This window comes from Lissotriton helveticus, chromosome 1_1 (genome assembly GCF_964261635.1).
Source record: "Lissotriton helveticus chromosome 1_1, aLisHel1.1, whole genome shotgun sequence".
Taxonomy (NCBI): domain Eukaryota; kingdom Metazoa; phylum Chordata; class Amphibia; order Caudata; family Salamandridae; genus Lissotriton; species Lissotriton helveticus.
This window is the reverse complement of record NC_136057.1, coordinates 985,273,300-985,294,591: the sequence shown is the minus strand read 5'-3', so window position 1 is coordinate 985,294,591 and position 21,292 is coordinate 985,273,300.

Below are 21,292 nucleotides of genomic sequence, written 5' to 3'. Positions count from 1 at the left end.
GGATATCCTACCTCTAAATTGTCTGACATCTAAATGGTACGGAACCCCTGAGGTGTGGAACTTTTGCCTTAATGGGATAAAAGGTTTGAATAATGTTACGTTTGTTTGCCCTGCTCTTTATTTCATCGCCATAAATGGTTGAGGCTTATTTTCCTGAAACTGTCAGTATGATCCTCTTGGGAAGCTTTACAGACTTTAATTGATTCTCCTAATGAAATGTTTTGTTATCAATTTTTTTATGTTTTACAATGTTTCTTAAACGTATTCTAATCTAGTTGTGAACCTTGTGCCAACAATTAAAATTTGGGTATTTCGTAATGAATTTTTTGAATTTTAATGTTTTAGAAAAATAATATAGGCTGTATCTACTTATATGGGGAAACATCCTTTACAACGCAACTTTTACCACGCAGTGCCTTTACGACGCAACTTTTACAATGCAAACCATTACAACGCATTGCGCTGGGGGGCGCTCTAGGATAGGGAATAGGTTTAATGTACTATCCAACACCTTCCCTACTATCCACGGGGACTGGAGTTGGAATAGTAAATTAAACAATTCACTATCCAGCGCCCCAAAGCACTATGCGTTGTAAAGGCATGCGTTGTAAAAACCACGTTGTAAAGGCATGCGATGCAAAAGCATGCGTTGTAATGTCATACATCCACTTATATGAATTTTGGGCTAATGATCTGAATCTGTATATGTCTAAATTAATTCCATGAACTTTAATTTGTTATAGAAACCGTATATGTTGTGTTTATTCTTATGATTTTTATTTAAGTGGATCTCTTCAGTGTCCCAAAACATGAATAAATAAACTTAGAACTTGTAAAAACCTTCCTTTTTTGATATCCCTACAGTTGGCTCTACACAGTCCAGAGGGAAGGGTGCAGTATATTTAAAAAAGTAGACATGTACTTTTGATGAAATAGGTTTTTCTCTACTGCAAGGCTTTCTTTTACCATAGGATAGCATTGAGGTACCTTATTACATTTAATAAGTGATAAACTTCAATTAGGAGCAGGTAGGAAAGTTGAGTTTGGTATCTAAAGAATTGTAATTTAAAACCATCTTTTATGGTAAGATTGGGTTTTAGGTCACAATTCTGAAAACACCACTTTTAGAAAGTCGTTATCTTTTTGTCCAAACTATTTGGTGCTAGCAGCTTGTATCCGCTCACATGACTAGGTGTAGCTGGCAAAAGGTCTTCGTGTATTATTTTCAGACATTGAGAGAAAGAGAGAATAGGTGTTAGCAGGATTGGCCACCTCTGACTTGATAGAGTGGCAGAGCCATCATCTTCCACAGGTGAACATCACAAAGGCTCTGTCTCAGCACACTCAGAAAGGGGTTGACACTAGTCTCTTGCACCCCCAGACAAGCTGAGACCAGGGCAGAGAAGAAGCCAGTTTCAGACACCTCTGTAGGGCAGGGTTCTAGAAACTTCTCCCACTTCCAAGTAGGCAGGAGTTATACATAGTATATCCTCAGACCAAACTTTTCAGTAATCTTCTGGACCTCCTAGAAAGACTGCTGTGCTTTCAAGAAGGACTACCTTGGTGCTCTGCTGCCCGAGTGAAAAGGCCTGGACCTGCATTTGGAAACAAGGATCACCAGAGTGACTCCAAGAGCGAGTTGACTTATTTCCTAATCAGAGCCTTCCTGGGACTGCCACCACGCAGCGCAACACTCCACAACCAAGATTTATGGTACATTTCTCAGTGGAAGTTACTTGGTCCCAGGATCTGGCCCGCACTCCAACCCAGACGGACTGAACTTGTGGATTTTTCCCTGTCCGGCATAACCTGATAACCACAGTTGGTGTTTTCTGCTATTAAGCATTAGTTTTATCTAAATCTTTAAAATTGCATATCTTTGGTTCTACTGATTGGATTTTTGTCATTTTACTGTCAAATAATTCATTAAATGTAACTATTTTTTCTAAATTGGTGTGGGATTTTCTTTTTGTTGTGTTTTCACTTAATGTATGTTTGTGTGCTGCTTATATAATTAAAATATTGCCTCTAAGTTGCTTTTGTGCCAAGCTACCAGAGGGTTAAGCACAGGTTAATGTGAGGTTTGCTTGTGTTTCACCCTGACAAGAACTGTGGTTGCTGCTTGAGTAGGGTTTCACCCAGTAAACCAATTTCTTTCAAACAGCAATTGTATTTTAATTAAGTAATAAGCAGTATCTTCTTATGGATGTTAAATGGGTAGTGGTGTGTGTCCGTGCAATTTTGATGACCCCAATGGTGTACTGAAACTGTTGCAGAGGTAATAGTGACTTTGACACAATAGTGTTACCCCATAAATCCTTAAATCAATATATCATCACAGTTCTTCTCTAAAGGAAGCAATTACTGGTTGTTATAGCAAAAGTTTGCCCTCAAAGCTATTCCATGGCAGATGTGTTCCTTGGTACAACTTGTCATATGTGTAACTTCTTAAACAGTCTTTGTTTCTTTCTCTGTACTCTGCCTATATAGTTCTGCCTATAGTCTTTATAAATTCAGGACTACAAGTTCCAGAATGCAAAACGAGAACAGAATTGGAAGTGACAACTTTACATTTTTATCATTAAGATGCTGTACTGGAATAAGACGTTCTAACATGCTAAGTTCCCCAAACACACTTGCTATTTTTGTTTTTAACAAGACTCGTTTCACTTCCTTTTTTTACATTCACTTGTTTAATGTGCGGCAGAGCTAGGTAAACAGTTTTGTGTTTTTTGAAGCGCAATGGCTTTCTGTAAAAGTGAACTCCTTCCAACTTTCTCCAGTGGTAAAGACAGGTAGCTGCATTCACAAACTCCTTTACAACCAACAAAGAAGAAAAATACAGGGCAATGCCCATGCACACTTCAATAAAACAATTTACGGCACGGCAGACAATTGATATTTTTCTGAAACAACTCCCATACAATACTTCCCTGGTACGGAAGTTTGAACTCTGATAGGTGCCATCAGCCATGCTTTCCTACCCAGTGCAGCTCCAAGTGAACAGGGGATGCCCTGTAGGCTGCTTTCGAAACTGACAGGATCGGTGGTAAAAGTTGTTCATGCTTTGACTTTTGGCTTTTGAGTCGACTGATTCGACAAAGTTGTGGGCTGCTAGAACTTTCTGGACTTTAAAATATGATGACTCCTCATGCACTGCTAATGTAAAATACAAAATGTTGCGGCAGTCTCAGCTCCCAACCCTCTGCTGTCCCTAATGTCTTTACCAGACAGGACTTAGACCTCTGCAATGGCTGGGAGCTGAGGGGACAAAACTGTATTATATAGCACACAGTGACAATCAAGAAAAGAGCACAATGCTTGGTACACATCAATCAAGAGTTGAAATAACCTAAGAACAATATATATATATATGTATATATGAATATGGTAATTTTGTAGCATGAACCTAGCCAAAAATCAATGGAGTTCTGACATTTAAAAAACAAAAAAACACATAAACCTGCCTGTTATAGTTTAGTAAATTAACTATAATTTGTGCCCCCGTCATGGACTGTTTACGATCGCACATATTACATCACTCATGACATGTTAAATGATCTCATTGATGACATCACTATTGATATCATTATCACTGATATCAAATGAAATCATCCATGATACTGCTATTTACATTAGTCCATACACCCTTACTTCCTTTAAAAAAAGAAAGTTGTTGGAAAAGGGTCTGTATTTGTATTAGAGGTGGGCGGAATTCTTAATTTAGCTGACGGAATTGGAGAAATGTAGTAATGCTGCGTTACTCTTGTAATGCAGAATTACTAATAAATTCCACCACTTCGCCGGCGGAATAAATCAGCACCGCTTTTAATGTGGTTGATGAGAGAGTTGTCAGTGGCCTCCAGTCTGCCCTCAGTGGTGTGGCTGCTCAGCCAGGCTCCGTGCAGTGCACCGAGGCATGCAATATGGGCTTGCTCCCAGCACAGGCTGCTGAGATCACCCTCTCATTGCAACAAGACTCACAGACGCGGAAGAAAATTCTGTCAGATCTTCAAGCACAAACTCCACTGAGCCTACATGCGGGGCCAGGGAAGATATACGTGATATAAACTTACTGGTTAAGTTGCTTTGGCATTTGTTCAGCTGCAATAGTTCATTTGAAAAACCCCACTTCAACCAAACTGCACTCTGGTGTGCAGATCGCTGTTCCCTAATAGCGACCTGATAGTCAGCTATTTCACTAGATCCCTTGGCCGCTCCCTTTGCGTCTTCTCAGTGCTCTACTATGGCAGAGCTCAGTGTTGGCACTGCTGCCTTAGGTACTGGAGCCCAACATTTCTTTAGCTCCAAAGTGGAGTGGAAAACTGTTGTGCTGCTGAAGCTGCTGCTAGAGAGGGTGGCTGTAGCTGACGGGGAGTGGAGCTCGGTGTGCATCGGCCTAGCTCATATCTTTGAGCACCGCAGTTTCTTCTCCCCCGGATCCACCCCCACAAAAGGGACACAATGAGGGAAGCCCTGTGAACGGAGGACAAGTGCCAGCTTGGAGGACACCGGGGTGCACCCCACCCCCTTGCCATAGTTGAAGCCACCCTCTCCCCTCCTCAACCCAGTCGGCTGGCTTGCCCAGAGGATACTGTGGCTGCATCCCAAGGGTACCAGGGGGGCAATGACTGCTTCTCATCTCTTGCTCTGGGACCTGCAACAGCCAGCGAGTGAGCAATGACTTCAAAGCACCACCTGGTCTGGATCCCTTACAAGAAATGTGTGTTGGGCCCCCCTGCTGTCCCAGTGTCTTCCTCTCCCTATTCCCCATTATGGATCTGCTATATTCATTTATCACCCTCTGTTCCCTTCACGAATCGCCACAAAGGCACGGGTGGGAGGTGCACACAACTCCTCCTGGGGGTACGTCAGACCCCATTTTGATCCCTTGAAAAGCAAAGGGGTGGGGGGAACTCCGCAGAATCTGGCAGAGTTTTTATGTAACTCCGCAGAAATCTGCAGAGTAAACTCTGTGAGTTCTGCCCAAACCGAATTCATATACAGCATAGAGTTATTGTGTGTTCCCTCATGGGTACACAGAATTGAAAAAGTGTAAGCCCTGGAGGCAAGTGTGGTTGTGCATGTTGAAAGTTATATAGTGTATCATTTACAAACTGGTAAAGTTTGGGGTACAGGAAGCACTTCATGCTAAATAAGGTAAAGACATAACACACTTGATATGGGTTACAGAAGCATGCTTCAGAATAAGTTAATTGTCCACTAGTGCTCTCCGTCCAACCACCCAACTATGAGCCTCCCCCCACCATAGTGGACCCCACAGTTCTTCTCCCTGACCCACTATCACCTTCAGTCTCTCCTGCACTCCCCTCCTCCTCTGACCATTACTCAATTTTGGCGGCACGCCTTGACGATATATCTCTACAATTGTTAAATCTATCGGCTGAGTTACATGACGTGAAGACTCTCTCGAAAGATATTCTCACCATGTTCAGTAGTAATAATTGGCCTAGAGTCTCTACAGGACTTATCGATCACATAGGACAGTTTTTAGCCACCACCATCTCGAAACCTATTCTCTCTCCAAACTCGCCACCCTGCCCCAGATACCCTAAGCCCGGCCTTGCGGCTCCTGATCCTCAAGACCATCTCTCTTCCTGCTCCCCTTGGTCCAACACTAGTGTGACCCCTCCGAGGCAAATACACTCCATCCTTCCCAACCCAAACAGAGACCCCTCCTGCAATCTGAGATGCAGCTTACCTGACAACCTCACTAGGGTGAACATCTCCCAGACCTCTTTCATCTCGAATCCGTCTCGCATCAAGTGTGTACTACTAAATTGCAGATCAGCCAGTAAACATGACTCTAATATCTTTGACCTCATCCAATTTAATGATTTAGATATAATCCTCCTCACCAAAACCTGGCTAAATCCTGCTTCCACTCCTATTTTAGACCTCCTAGTACCTCCCACTCACGATATAGTCAGGCTTGACAGAAATCGGAAATTGGGTGGTGGTCTTGCTTGTATTTATAGGAATACTCTCTCGATCTCTCAGGTGCAGTCCTCTCCCCCCCCTCCTCCTGCGAATATCTTTGTCTCAGCATCTCTAATAAGAACCTACCAATCTGTAAACTTCACACATTTTATCACCCACCGGGAGATAATCTCCCTTTCATTGAGCACTTAATGGATATCAGTATCAGAAATCTTCCTAGGGGACTTCAATCTGCACTGGTCCAAACACAATGACCCAGCGGTTTCCTGCCTTAAATCTTTTCAAAATGATCATGATCTGTCACAGCACTGTGATCAGCCTATCCACACGAAAGGGGGAATCCTTGATCTCATCATCTCCAAGGAACAGACCATCTCCTTAGAATCCATAACTCTTTGTGATTGGTCTGACCATCAGAGCATCCTATTTTATATTAACAAGGAGGTGATATTGAAGAAGGCTCAACGGCTTAAATCAAAGATTTTGAAAAGAGATCTCAGTTCAATAAACCATGACAAACTAGCTCCTCAATGTAAATCAGTCCTTTCCTCCCAAGCTGACTTGTTTGAGGTTCGATCCCTCACGGACCACTACAATTCGAGCATCGCCAAGATCATGGACGATATTGCTCCACTCAAAATACCTCATCAAAAATTTCCAAACCGTGGTACAACAAAAACTTAAATTCCGAACGTCGCAATCTTAGAGCAGCTGAAAGATCCTGGCGTTCCAATCCTTCCTCGGATCAACTAAAACATCTGAGAGATGTCAGAGGCCTCTAAAACAAACAGATCAAGAAAGCTAAGGTTGACTACTTCAGATAACAATTACACCAAGCGGCAAATCGCCCCAAAAAACTATTTGAACTGGTCAAACAGCAATCTGTTTCCGTGCCAATCCTCTCTGATTTGCATGGCATTCCACCCTCCTGCGAGGAATTTGACACTTTCCTCACGAAGAAATCACAACTTATTTCCATTGACCTCGCCTCTAAGAAGGCCCTTTTGCCCCCTTCCTTAGCTGCCTCGCTCCCCGACCTGCTTGAAAAGCGTATCCCGACTGTCGCTGACACTAAGAACAATGCTTCATGGGGTTCCTTATCCTCTTTTAGCGAAAAAGACATTGAAAATATTCTCAAGACTATCAACCCGTCTAACCACTTCGGGGACCCGTTGCCTCCGGCCATCTTCAAAGAGATCAAGAGCGCTCTCATCCCCACCTGGACCAAGATTGTAAATGCCTCCTTATCTCAAGGCTTGATCCCCGATTGCCTAAAAGCAGCTCAGGTTTCACCTATTCTAAAAAACTTAATGCCGACAAATCGGATCTCAATACCTTCCGTCCCATCTCCAACATCTCCAACCGAGCGAAACTTGTCGAAAAAATTTGTTCAATTGCAGCTCTGTGCTCACATAGAGAATTACCAACTCTTAGACCATCATCAATCTGGTTTCAGGAGGGGTCACAGCACTGAATCGGCCCTCATACACATTTTTGATGACATCCTGAAAATGCTTGAAAAAAATGAATCGTGTCTCTTGATCCTCCTTGACCTCTCCACTGCATTCGATACGGGCTCTCATGACATTCTCCTATCCATCCTACAAAACAGAATGATTTTCTCTGACCTGGTGCTCCGCTAGTTCTCATCCTTCCTTCTATACAGATCTCAAAGATTCAAGTCAAATCACTCTCTCTCTCACAGCCCTTCCCAGTACTCATGGGGGTCCCCCAAGGATCCACCCTTTCTCCTATCCTCTTCAACCTTTTCTTGGAACCTCTTACTAACCTACTTAACTCTATGAATATTCTCTACCACATGTATGCAGACGACACACAATTCTATCTGAAAATCTCATCCCCGGACAACATCATCTCACTAAATTCTATCCTCACGTCGACCCAAAATTGGTTAACGGAGAATCTCTCCTGCTCAACGCTTCCAAAATGGAATTCTTGCTCATCTCCCCACCGAACCACACCCCCAAGATCGATCTATGGTTACCTCACCTCACGACTCTCAATTGCACTCCGATCATCATAGATTCAGCCAAATCGCTTGGAGTCACAGTGGACAAGCACCTGAGTGTGAAGGCTCATATCAGCAACGTTTGTTAGGGAGCAAACCACCTGATGAAGACACTCAGAATGAACAAACCCTTCTTGCGACAAAAGGATTTCAAGCAAGTGGTACAAGCACTTGTCTTATCAAGGTTAGACTATGGCAGTGCAACTCTCTTTGGCCTTCCTAAATACGCCTTGGCTCCACTTAGGGCCTCGCTGAACTCTGCAGCAAGACTGATTACAGGCTCCAAACAAAACGAGCACATCTCCCCAGTACTTAAATCTCTCAACAAGCTACCCTTTGAAGCACTAATCCAGCTAAAGATTGCAATCCTGACGCACAAAGCCCTGCACTTCAATACTCCCACTTATCTAGCGCAAAAACTTGATTTATCCTGCGGGGAGAGGGCTTCCAGAAGTGCCTCTACTCTCCTCTTGAAACCTTTCATCTTTAGCAAAAAGAGATCTTGTCACCGAGCCTTCTCTGGTGCTTCCCCTAAAATATGGAACTCTCTTCCTCCGGATGTACGCAGACTCGCCTCGTCGACAGCATTCAAACTGGAAACCAAGAGATTCTTAATGAGCAAATTCCTACCATAAGGGGCTTTGATACTCATAAGGTGGCTAACTCTTGGCTCCTAGCTCCACAACACAACTAACAGTCACGGTCCATATCGTCTGCTTAATACTGTTCCTTTTATGTGTTCCATTGTTTACTGTTTATCATTGTGGTTTTTTTTCTCCTCACAATTGCTTTGTATATTTCATTTTGTCTTCTCCACCAACGTATTGTAAAGCGCTCTGATATCCTTCGGGATCTTGTTCGCGCTATATAAAACTTTATAAATAAATAAATAAATAAATAAGTGGTGGCTTAAAGCCAAAGCCCGTTGTAACAGTGTGTGAGAAAAGCCAAAGCTTCTGTTCATGATACATTATTCACCAATATATGTCTAGGCATGTGCCTATGTTAAATAGTTGTACAGTGCTATAAACCAATACTATATAAAGAGGATGTTTATAAGGTGTGGGTGTCTATTTTCAAAGCTTCGCCGAAGATTTTGAGGCATTGTACATTATTTAATGATGTAGAATATAGGAATGTCCCATTCAGAGATGGTTTCACTCACATTGTAGTTGTAAGTATGACTCTACGGTGGTATGCCACTGTGCTCATTTCAGGAATGTGTGTAGTGTATTTTACCAAACTACGGAGAGTTGTCCATTGGATCGGGGTGAAAGTAACTTATCAGGTCTAAAGCATACCTGTCAACCTCTTGGCTCAAAATTGCAGTGCATGGAAAGTCTTTAAGAGGGTGAACCCATAAAGGAGAATAGAGAACAAATATTTTTTGGAGGTTGTTCAGCATTTAAAAACTGGGTAATCACATTAAATTATATGCTGGCATTTTGTTTGTTAAGTGGATGGATACCAGTAAAAAGAGGGTATCATCCACCAAATGCTATGGGTCCTGCATACGGCCAAAGGTTATGCCCGTTGACACTTGTGCGGTGATAGAAAATTGGAAAAAGGTGGACCCTGATGATTTACATTAACTTAACAAAGCCTCTAGCACTCTGAAGCAATAATTGGGAGATGTAATATGTGATGTCATTTGAGATGTCACTGGTGATGTCATTTAACATGACATCACAAGGCTTTATTGGACACAAGCAGTGAGTTGACCCCAGGGAGTGGGGATCCCGGGCCTTTCGAGGTTTCTAGGGGGAGGCTTCATGCCCCCTCCCCTTAAATAAAATTTCAGTCACAGGTGATGGGGTCTCCAGGGCATTGCAGAGGTTCACAGATGAGAGACATGTGTCCTCCCCTATCAAATGATTGCCCCCTCCAGGCTCTGGCCCACTGGGGGGGGAGTTTTTTTTTTGAAGCACGGGAGTCTGTGCTTTTTATTTTATTGCCACGCAGATTTGTGGTAAAAAGCATTTAAAAAACATTTTGGCTTGGAGTGAGGGGAGGTCCCTCTGGGATACCCTTTTCCCTTAAATGTAAACACATGTATTCTTTTTTTCAGGACTAGGGACACAGTCCCCAAGTCTTAAAATGGCTGACCTTCCTTGATATGGTGACAGCTGATCAGATCTCACCTGGAGATCTTTTGGCTCCACAGAAATTCTGTGGTGTGAAATTTACCATGTTGTGGAGCGTTAATTTCTCAAAACTACTGAGCAGATTTACATCAAATCACAAAAACCACACATTCTGAATCAAGATGTATTTTCCTGAAAAATTAGGTGTAATTCCATTCAGCAGTAATTGCAGTATTGCTGTACAATTTTTCCATGAAGGTGGACACATCACTCGGCGCCAAAGTTATAAGCAAACCAAAAAATGCATTTCCTATGGAAACATTGTCCTAACTTTAACTGCCCAGGTATAAATTCAATGAAAAACCCAAAGCTTAACTAGCATTATTATTAACTGTTGAAATGAATTAAAAAACACTTCTTAAAATCCAAGAAAAAGCTGAAATGTGCCAGTTATAGTTCAGTGAGCTTGGAAACGTCAAGTCATAGATACATGAGTTCTTTTGAAAAGGCATTTTATCCTTGTGAATACTGTTCTCTGGTTGCCTTCAAATCAGTAACAGTAACTATATATGCTTTGAATGTCTAGATGTATATGCTGTTGCCTCTAAAAAACATAACTTAAAAAACTGTTCAGTGAGCTAACAATAACTTATGCCCCCGCCATGCGCAGCTTATGGCCTCACATATTATATCACTCATGACATTAAAATACATCATTGATGACTTCACTGATGACATCTCAAATTGCATCATTGAAGACATCACTAATGACATCACTAATGTGACAGTTAGTTTGCTTCATGCTTTTCATACTGGAAGGTATCAGCGAGCTAAATCTAGACCAACTCTCCTACCACCTCTGTAGTGCTGAGGGGCGTTACCTTTTGCAATATGCAGGACATTAGGTAAATATGTGAAAACACCCACATGTAGTAGAGAATATGCTATTTTTTACTGGTATACAGGTGCTTAAGAAAAATAATGTCTCTGTAGGCATTTAATCAATCAGTAATTTATTAAACTTTAAATATTGTTTGAAAGAGTGTTTGGTCATCATTTACCTAAATGAGATGTGCCTGTTAAGTATCTAATTTGCCATAGAATTGTAAGTCAACAGCTTCACATTTGCGTTATAGCCACATATATTGCATGTTTTAAAAAATACCATAAACATATTCTTTAAAAAAGCAGAATGGCCTCCACCATTACAACCATACTTACAATAATTCTGAGACTTGAACCATTTGTAAGTGTGTCACCAGTAGATTATGCATTCTTCAATGTATAATGTCTCAGAATTTCCATGGAACTGAAAATAAATATTTGCACCTTTTAAATCTCATACATATAAAATAGTCAATATCACTACATAACAGCTGTTTAATGTCAGCATGTGCATTTAAATCCAATCGTGAATAATGTATTGTAAACATAAGCTTTAGTTTTTCTCATCTATTTTTGCAACTGGACTTTGATTTAATCCACAATCTATTTGCAAGTTACACTACTTGCGCTCAGTCTCTATCTTGTTTAAACGAATTAGAGTTTGCACTATACAAATTTGCTAGTAGTTAAACTATACAGCATATCAATTTTACCATACTGAATCCAGGTTGTCTCCAAGACTATACTATATATATTTTATAGATTAAATCCTGCTGTCTAAAGACCACTTCACTCCTAATCGAGAATCTCTTCTGCTCTCAATTGCCAATATTGTCATTTATGTAGCACAAAGGAACCTGTTCTGAAACTCGACAAACTAATCTAGGGTTTTCATTGCTCTTGGGATATGCATGTTGGTAACATTTTATGTAATGTCATACGTATAGTTTAGATTCATAGCGATCTTCTTGATAGTCTTATGCAGATTTTCTTTAAAACCTTCTGAGAGTAAAATGAGCCAAATCGGGCATAAGCCAACACTCTATTAACATTCATATAGAATAAACGGAAAACATACATAGCATAAGAAGTCCAATAAATTAGTGACAATACAAGCAGACTAGAATTTCAAAACAAGATCTCCAGTCGCATGGTGAATAGTTCACTACACGGTTAGAGACCTTGAAGTAGTTATTGTATAGTATATTAGCACAACAAATCCTGAACATCTCCAACCACAGCCACATCACTTGTTACCTAGAGACCTCCACTGGCACCGATCGACAAAACGTTCCACTTCAACCTCCTCAAGCATGCCTACAAAGCCCTCCACGATGCTTGGACCTGCATACCTCAACCACCTCTTCTCCTTCTACACAGCCACCAGACATCTCTGCTCTGTCAAACTTGCCCTGGCCACCATCCCATGGATCCGCGAGACCTCGGCCAGAGGAAAATCCTTCTACTTTGCTGCGAAGACATGGAACTCTCTGTCTCTACATCTCAGGCAATCACCGCCACTGCCACAATTTAGGAAGGACCTCAAGACCTGACTCTGCCCCCCCCTCCCTCCACATCGCCTTGGGACCCTATAGGGTGAGCAGTTGTGCTCTGCAAGAACCCGATTGATTGATTGACTAATAGTGCTGTTGTATTATTTTATCAAAAAGTATGATTACCAGCTACAAAATATCGTGTTTGACTTGTGAATGTAGCCTACACAAAGGCACAGTGATCTCCTATAAGGAAAAATATATGCTTTGGTCTGGCGTGCATAAAAGGAGCTCACCTTTTATTCTGAATGTGCTTAGAAAAAAGAAAAAAATATATGTTTTACGACGAGTAAAGCATATCACTGGTCTGTTTTACTATCTGGTAGCACTTTCTCACACTGCTACACTAATTTAATTCCACTCGTTCTCTGATTTACATTTAAATAACGTATTCAATGCAGCAATTTATGCTGATCAACTATCAGCAACTTCATCATACTCGGATCCCTATTAATTAGACATTAATTATAGCACTATAAGTCATTATTATTACTAATGATCTCCTAAATTATCCATTGGAAATTCAGATTGCGCGTTCAGGGGCTTCCTGTCAATCAAGTGAAGGTGGATTTTAAAGAACTGCATTCTGGACTCATGAAGCCATTTTCTAAATATAAATGAATCCGTGTTTATAATTAGATTGGATTCAAGACTCAAGATATGTCGTTATGTAACAAAATTCAAAACATTTTGACAGCCAAAATCAAATTAACAACCTTTCATGGCTGTCAAAAAACGAATCTCCCATTTTTGTTTACAATTTGTCAGGTGGAATTTGTCCCTGTATTTATTTACGTTTTGCAATTTTGTCAATAATATTCTTAGCACTGGGCTATCAAACAGCACACATCAGAAACTGAATTGTCTCTTGCCAAAGCTCCGTATTCCCAATGCAATTTCTGCCCCTGATTTGGGCTTGTAGACTCACAAGGATGATGGCAAAGGAGACTGGTGTACAAAAGCCCTTTTGTGGTCGCAAACCCTATGATTGCAAAATCACAGGATTTGTGACTGCTGAAGGTATTTCCAACATACATCAAACCTCTAATACGAGTCAAAAACTTCTTTCCAGCTCCTAAGAGGGTCTTTTCAACACTATGCGATTTGCAAAAGGAGAGGGCACGAAATTAGCAACCACGTCCTATTTAAAACATGGAAAAGTGGGTTTAAATATTTTGTTAATCACAATTGTGGCTGCAAATCCTTTATCGGTTACCAACTCCCAAATTCGAGTAGTGACTGATTTACATAGGGAAACTGACCTAATGGGACAGCTTTTCATTTGAGAAGTGAGTTGGCGGCCTTGGGGGAGGAAGCAATGTTCCAGATAACCACTGTCTGATCCCGTAGTTATATTTCCAAAAGACAAACATTTTTTTTTAAAGTTTTACCTGTTGCTTTAATCAACATAGAGTTAAAAAAGAAGGGCCTTCTTTATGAAGGCCTTGCGCCACCGGTGCGTCACTTTTTCCCATGTTAAAAGTGACGCACCGGCGGCGCAAGGCCTTCATAAATGAGGCCCGAAATATTTAGTCTTTGGGAATACAAACGCAGGGAAGGAGGTCTGCTCTGCCTTCCAGGCCTCCGTACCCAGATTCATACCCAATCAAAGGAGTCACAAGCTGTGACCTACGTAATCAATTCAATTTTCATTAGGTAGGTTATTTTGTGAACCCTTGCTAGTGGACAATCGGAGTTGTGACCTTTAAGCACATGGGTCGCATCACAAATTGCATGCCTGTTTGCAAACCAGTTGTTGTGCAAACTGCACATCCTAGATGGTGAATGACTATTAGTGCATCGGGCCCTATGACTCTCAGCATGAAATCAATCGTGTTAAAAAATTTGAACTGATTTTAAGATGCTCCTCTTGACAAAGCTAAGGGCACCAACTTACTGTGAGACTCGTCAACTGGTGGTATGAAATGGGTAATTTGCTGGCCAATATTGGTTGAGTTCTCGTTTTTTTAGCTGAAGAACGTTCAATTAAATAAACATACATTATTTTGACTCCTTAGGCCTTGTAAAACTCACTTTCATAATGAGGGCTACTCTTCCACTAGAGTGGCTAAAACTCTTCTAAATCATTTGATACCTTTCATCATCTCTGATATAGTGTTACCCCTCTCATTGGTACTCATTGTATGAATCACAGAAGGGTAAAGGTCTGCGACAGTCCTCAAGAATTTGAATTAGACCTGGGGGAAATTTGTCTGCTTTCCTTTGTGGGAATTACGAGAAATGTCCAAAAAAGTACTCAAAATAGCATATTACATGAAATGCTGGCTTTATGATTATTCTGACGCAAATTAACTTTCAGCAGATTCTAATTTTAACCTGCGACCTGCAGGTGATACGCCGATCTGAGCAACAGCAGGTAGAGTAACCAAATTAGCAGTCTGACTAGAAATAGCTTAAGCTGCAACCCTGCACTCCTATTGATTTTGAGGTGACCTTTTGCTTTCCACAAACATTAAACAGCCTTCTTTTGTTAGTAGAATTAATCATCTTTAAAAAGCTTTAAGAGAACAATGACATATATTGTTTGGAATTGACAACAATTACATTTTGCCGATAGTTGAAGGAGGGGTGGAGTCATGCACATTTCTGTGTTATTTGAGAGCAGATGAGGTGTTAAACTAGTACCACGTGTGCTGCTGCTAACAGTATTTGTGAACCATTTTGTATTGCATTGCTTTAATCACTCTCACTGGTAAGCGTTTGAAAGTAAATTTGCCTCTCACTTTCATTTTTGTTTTCTTTTTATGTATGGATCTCATAGAGAGCCTTTATTATTTCAGTTTCTGAAAATCATATATGCTTGCTTTGACATCACAACAGTTGATAACTACACTTGGAACATAGTGTTATGATGTCATAAAAGGCTTCCGTGGCAGGCTGACAACAATTGATAACTAAACTGTGAACATACTGTTGTGATGTCATAAAAGGCTTCCAGGCCTGGCTGACAGGGCTCTCTGAGAGCCTGTCAGCATAGCTCTACTTGTCTGCTTTGACTGAAAGCAGAAGGGGGAAGGAAGGCAGGGAAGGTAGAGGGTTTTAGTGAAGAATAGCGGGTAAGATATTTATTTTTCACATTTGCTTCAGGGAGAAGAAGGCATGTTATGCATAGCTCTCCCATTATCCTCTGCCCCTTCGCAGTAGTTGCAGGCAAGGGCAGATGAATTTGCGGGTCATACATAACCTAAGATTATAGTTGGGCAAAAAGTGAATTACGTGGATGCTTCCCCCCGGGATTCTGAGTGACATTATAGACAATTCGGGCTTTGCTCTAGATGTCTATTTGACATCACTCAGAACCCCTCTGTAAAAAATATCCCTGTAATTTACTGTTACCCATCAATAATTGTATACGCTGTTTGCACCTGTTATCAATAACTGTTTAACCCCTTCGACGCTCATGATGAGCTGAGCTCGTCATGAGTTACGGCTCTCGTATGCTCATGACGAGCTGAGCTCGTCATGTAACGTGGGTTTTAGAAAAACTCAGCGCACAGCGGGAAAACGCTTAGCGCGCATGCGGTTAATATTTGCTCACTGTTGTCTCTAATTTTAAGGACAAAAGTTCTGTGATGCAGCTTGTGTTGATGTCTTTGAAGTTCAAAGGGGTATTATGATGTCACTTCCATTACCCCTTTCATTGTTAGAAAATTATACTTCCGCCACACGCTTTCTATTTTAACTCACATTTTATTTCATTAAGATCGTCAAACGTTCAGCGGTTTGAATTTCTTTTTTAATAACGAAATTGTATTGATTTTTAAATGAAAACACAGCTGCATTGACTTAAACGTACACACTTGAATAACGTACCACTTCATCTGAATACAGATCACCAGCCACCTTCCTAGCAGACAAATAGGACAAGGGAACCCAAAGTCAATAGGTTTAGGGTTGTACAGATTTTTACTAAAGACAGTGGTCCCTAGGGACAATACGGTTTTTATTTTTGATTAACATACGCTAAATAGACAATATGTTCTTTGTCCAGCCGGACAGCATTTATTCAAAAATAAGTATTTAAACAAAGGAATCAAAGAACAAATACAAGTGGGACGAGACCTGCATCCAACTTAGGAATATACACAGGAAACATATAAGGAAGGGGGCGAGTTGTTGAAGTATTTACTCGGTTTGTCGACATCGATCCTTATCAGGAAGCGGCAACCAACTTTTAATCACGAAGGGACTATCTACCCATTGCAGACCCCGGTTATCCAATACCTTCAAGGCACCTCGGATCCCGAGTCAGATCTGTAAAGCTCTACCCACCATCGTTTTGCCATTGAGCCCCTGCCGTTGAGCCCCTGTCTACCTTCGTAATTGACCTTACCTATTGATTCTCTGTAATTGACAAACATGAATGACAGTGTTTGCACAAATGCATGTTTACTTTCACTGTCCTCAAGATGATCCCATGATTTTCCACTAAGGGATCGAAACGTTGTCGACACTATATGTACCATATGTGTCTATGAGCTCTGGATTACAAAATGCAATAGTATTCCTCTGAAAATCAAGTCTAAAATACTACTGTACATAGACTTCCTGCTCTTGCCTGAAACGTTTTCCAGCCCCTTTCCTTATATATTTCCCGTGTATGTTCCTAAGTTAGATGCAGGTCTCGTCCCACTTGTATTTGTTGTTTGATTCCTTTGTTTAAATACTTATTTTTGAATAAATGCTGTCCGGCTGGACAAAGAACATATTGTCTATTTAGCGTATGTTAATCAAAAGTAAAAACCTTCTTGTCCCAAGGGACCACTGTCTTTAGTAAAAACCTTCCTACCAGACGTAGTCAATAAGGAGCACACCACTTTCCCCGTATTATTGCATGCTTTTGAGGGCAACTCCGGGCTTCATATACAGGTCATTCCTGGCGCACACATACCAGTCGACACCTTTCTGCCACACCCCCAGGGAGGGGGCCTCTGGGCACCTCCAGCAGCGAGCAATGTCCTGTTTGCCCACAAGGAATATCACTCCAATAAAACTCCTCTGGGCATGAGATTCCCCAACACCATCCAATAATCCCAGTAACACCTCCTGAGGGCAAAGAGTAATTCTGTGTTCCAGGACTGCCGAAATCTCCCATCTCACTCCCTCCCAGAAAAGCACTAGGCATGGACAGGACCATGTCATGTGAATAAAGTCTGCATTTGGAGCCCAACAGCGTACACACCACGCACGCCCCACACCCATCTGCTGCAAGCTGTGTGGAGTGAGATCAGTAGCATGTAGATAGTTGATTTGCGCCATCTGCAATTTAAAGGAAAAAGCCAACGCCTGCGGGGCAAGACGGGCATCTCTCCAGTCTTTATCATCTAGTTCTCCTCCCCATCTACACCAGAACTAAGGAAAGGGATCTGGGGCATTAATTATCAGGAACTGATATATTGTCGAGATCACTCCTTTTCCTAGATGACCCATAAATAACTTTGCTTCTAAGGGGCTTTATACAGGTATTTCCATATCTGCTGGAATATGAGTTGAAAGAGCATGACAAAGTTGGAGGTACCAAAAAGCTGTGTACGTTATAGGCTATAATGTTCCTGTAACTCTTGAAAAGACATCAGGAGCCCCCGTCTATGAATATCGCCCAAGTGGGTGATGCCTATGTGGTCACAATGTAAGAACCCTGCAAGGCAAGCCACCTGGCAAAACCAGGTGTCCCGCCATAACTGTGTCATATCTGTGCGGCAGTGCATCCAAGGGGTAAAGCGTAGGGCCACCCTCCAGCACTTCATTGCTACCCAAGTGGAAGATGGGGTCAGGGAGGACAACGGGATGCCATATAATAGGTCTAATAATCCATCAAAGCCCAGAGGATACAACTTTAGCTTATAGGCCGGGTCATCCCATCGTCCGGTGAGCCATCCATTCACCGGATCCAGTTGAGTGGCAAGATATTGGACATAAAGTTCAGAGATACCCAGGGCCCTGTCGAACGGCGACTTGCTAACCAACACAAAAGCCACGCGATGGTGTCTGCCTGGCAAAAATGAAGGAAGTTAGTTTTGAAGTGATGGAGCGGAACCACGCATGTGGGATGGGGTATGGATAGTTCACAAGGACATAGAGATATAGGGACAAGCACATCATTTTAACTAAAGCAATGTGTCCCATTGGGTTGAGGGGGAGGCAGCTCCATCTGTGCAAGTCCAGATCCAGCGCTAACTGAAGCAGATGAAAATTTACAGACCAGTCCAAATCCAGCTGGCAAGTGGTGTGGACCCCAAGATACTGAAAAGAGTTTTGTCTAGTAGGAATATCCGGGCACCAACTGCGACCCATTGAACCACCCACTACTGAAACCAGGACGGACTTGCTAGCATTCACCCGCAGGCCTGATGCCTTGGCATATAGCCAAAGGATCTCCTGTCATTGAAGGATCGCTGACGAAAAGCAGAATGTCATCTGCATATACAATGTGATTGTCTATGGTTCCCCCCAGTGCCTTCCCCAAATCCACGTGTCACGACGTATTAGACAAGCTAATGGCTCTATGGCAAGACCAAACAACAGCGGGGACAAGGGGCATCCCTGAAACGTGCCCCTGCGAATCGGGAACGGCAGAGAGAGGATCCTGTGACTCGGACCCACACCGATGGGGCCGAATCGAACAGATTTATCAAGATGCAGAGCATGGCACGAAAACCCGCCTGCTGAAGTACCACCTCAAGAAAGGACCAGGAGACCATATCAAAGGCCTTCTGAAAATCAATCAGGAGGAGGGCCAGTTCCCCTCCCAACCGTGGTGTGAAAGGGCCTGCTGCACCCTTCGGATGCAATGGCGAGTACTCTTTCCCTAAATGAAGCCACACTGGTACGGGTGTACTAAATATGAGAGGGTCTGACTGACCCTGACCGCAACGCCTCTGTGAAGACTTTAAGATCGGCATTAATAAGAGATATTGTTCGGTACAATAAACAGTGTTCCACTGGTTGGTCAGCGTTAGGCAGAACTACAATAGTAGCAACATCAAAGATCTGGGGGAAAGGAACCTCGATTCAGAGCATCAGCATACAAGGGTCCTAAATGTGGTGATAATAGATCACGGTATTGCTTGAAAAAATTCACTCATCAGACCGAGGTTCTTCCCCAACTGGAGATCAGATATTGCCTGTCCTACCTCCTCTACTGAGATCGGCAACTTCAATGCACACGCCAAGGAGGGTGGAATAGTCGGTAGGGGAATTTCCCCAATAAGGGGGTGGTTAAATTCTTCCATGGGAGGATGGTGCGCTGCATATGGCTCCCAATAATGAGTTGCAAGTGCTTGAGCAATGGCAGGCAAGTTCTTGCACAGAGTGCCTGAGCCATTCCTAATCGCCAGGACCACGCTACTGGAGACCTCTAGAGTTCTCAGCCAATACAACAGCTTGCCCGATTTGTCACCCTGGGCGTATGTCCTTTGAGTGGATGCTCTCCAACATTGTCTCGCCTCTTCCAAAGAGACCTGGTAGAGTTTAGTCCTCACCATTTCCAATGAAAGGGCCATGGACTCTGACGCAGGGCCCACTCCTGCACCCTTGAGTGCAATGAACAGGGCCTCAAGCTCAGTAATGTGCTCCTGCCTCTGCCGTTCCTCATTCCGCACATACCCCTTCAGACGATCTTGAAAGGAAGGCTTACTTTACTTGCTGCCCGCAGAGTACCACGAAAAGACATGGAAGTCTGATTCTCACAGAAGATAGTCTGTATCTCCTGTGCCACAAAATCCACACATTTCTGGTCGATAAGGGGCGTTAAAACGCCACATTGCACAGGGGAGATGCGTGGAGACACCCCACTCACGAAGAAGAGAAGCATGATCAGAGATACAACTAGGCAGTATTTGAGTGGTCTGGATCTGCAGAAGGTCACCTGAGAGAGCCAGAACAAATCAATACGTGATTCAACCCCATGCGCAGCTGACAGGTGAGTACATGAGTGACTCGCAGGGTTCCAACAGCACCAGGCATTGCAAAGCCCCATTGAGTCTGCCCATAAGACCAGGGGGCATATGTATCAAGCCCTTTTCCCATTCGCAAATGGGCCGATTCTCAGAATCGGCCCGTTGCGAATGGGAAAAGGGCTTTTGGGATGTATCATCCCAAAAGACATCGGAAATTAGAGAATCGCTAAATTTGTGATTCTCTATTTTGAGAAAACATTTAAGGAATCCCAAATTGCGATTCCTTAAATGCGATGTAACAAGCACCCAAGTTGTGTGATTTCTCCTTAAGAAATTGCAAATTACCACCAACTTCAAGTTGGTGGTAATTTGCGATTTCTTAGAAAAATGCACTTTTTGGCATTTTTCAAAGTGTCATGTGGCGCACATACATGCCCTGTGGGCATGTATGTGCACCATATATGCACACATGCTCATTTCAGGGGTGCATCAGGGTGTACTTATGACATCCTTGCACCCGTGAAATTATTCTCAATTTGCGATTCTCTAATTGCGAATCGCAAAGTGAGTATGTCTTCCCATTCATTCCTATGGGCCTCCTGGCCTATAGGAATGAATGGGAAGGTATTCCTTAATTGCGATTCGCCATTTGCTAATCACAATTAAGGAATACCAAGAAATAGCTTACTATTTGTGAATTTTTAAATACATCTCATTTGCGATTCTCAAATAGCGATTCTCAAAAAATCGCTATTTGACAATCGCAAATAGAGTATTTGATACATATGCCCAGAGGCTCGCTAAGTGCGCCAGGCCGCGGAACATCAGATATGTCACGGTCAGGATCTGGAACTCCGTTGA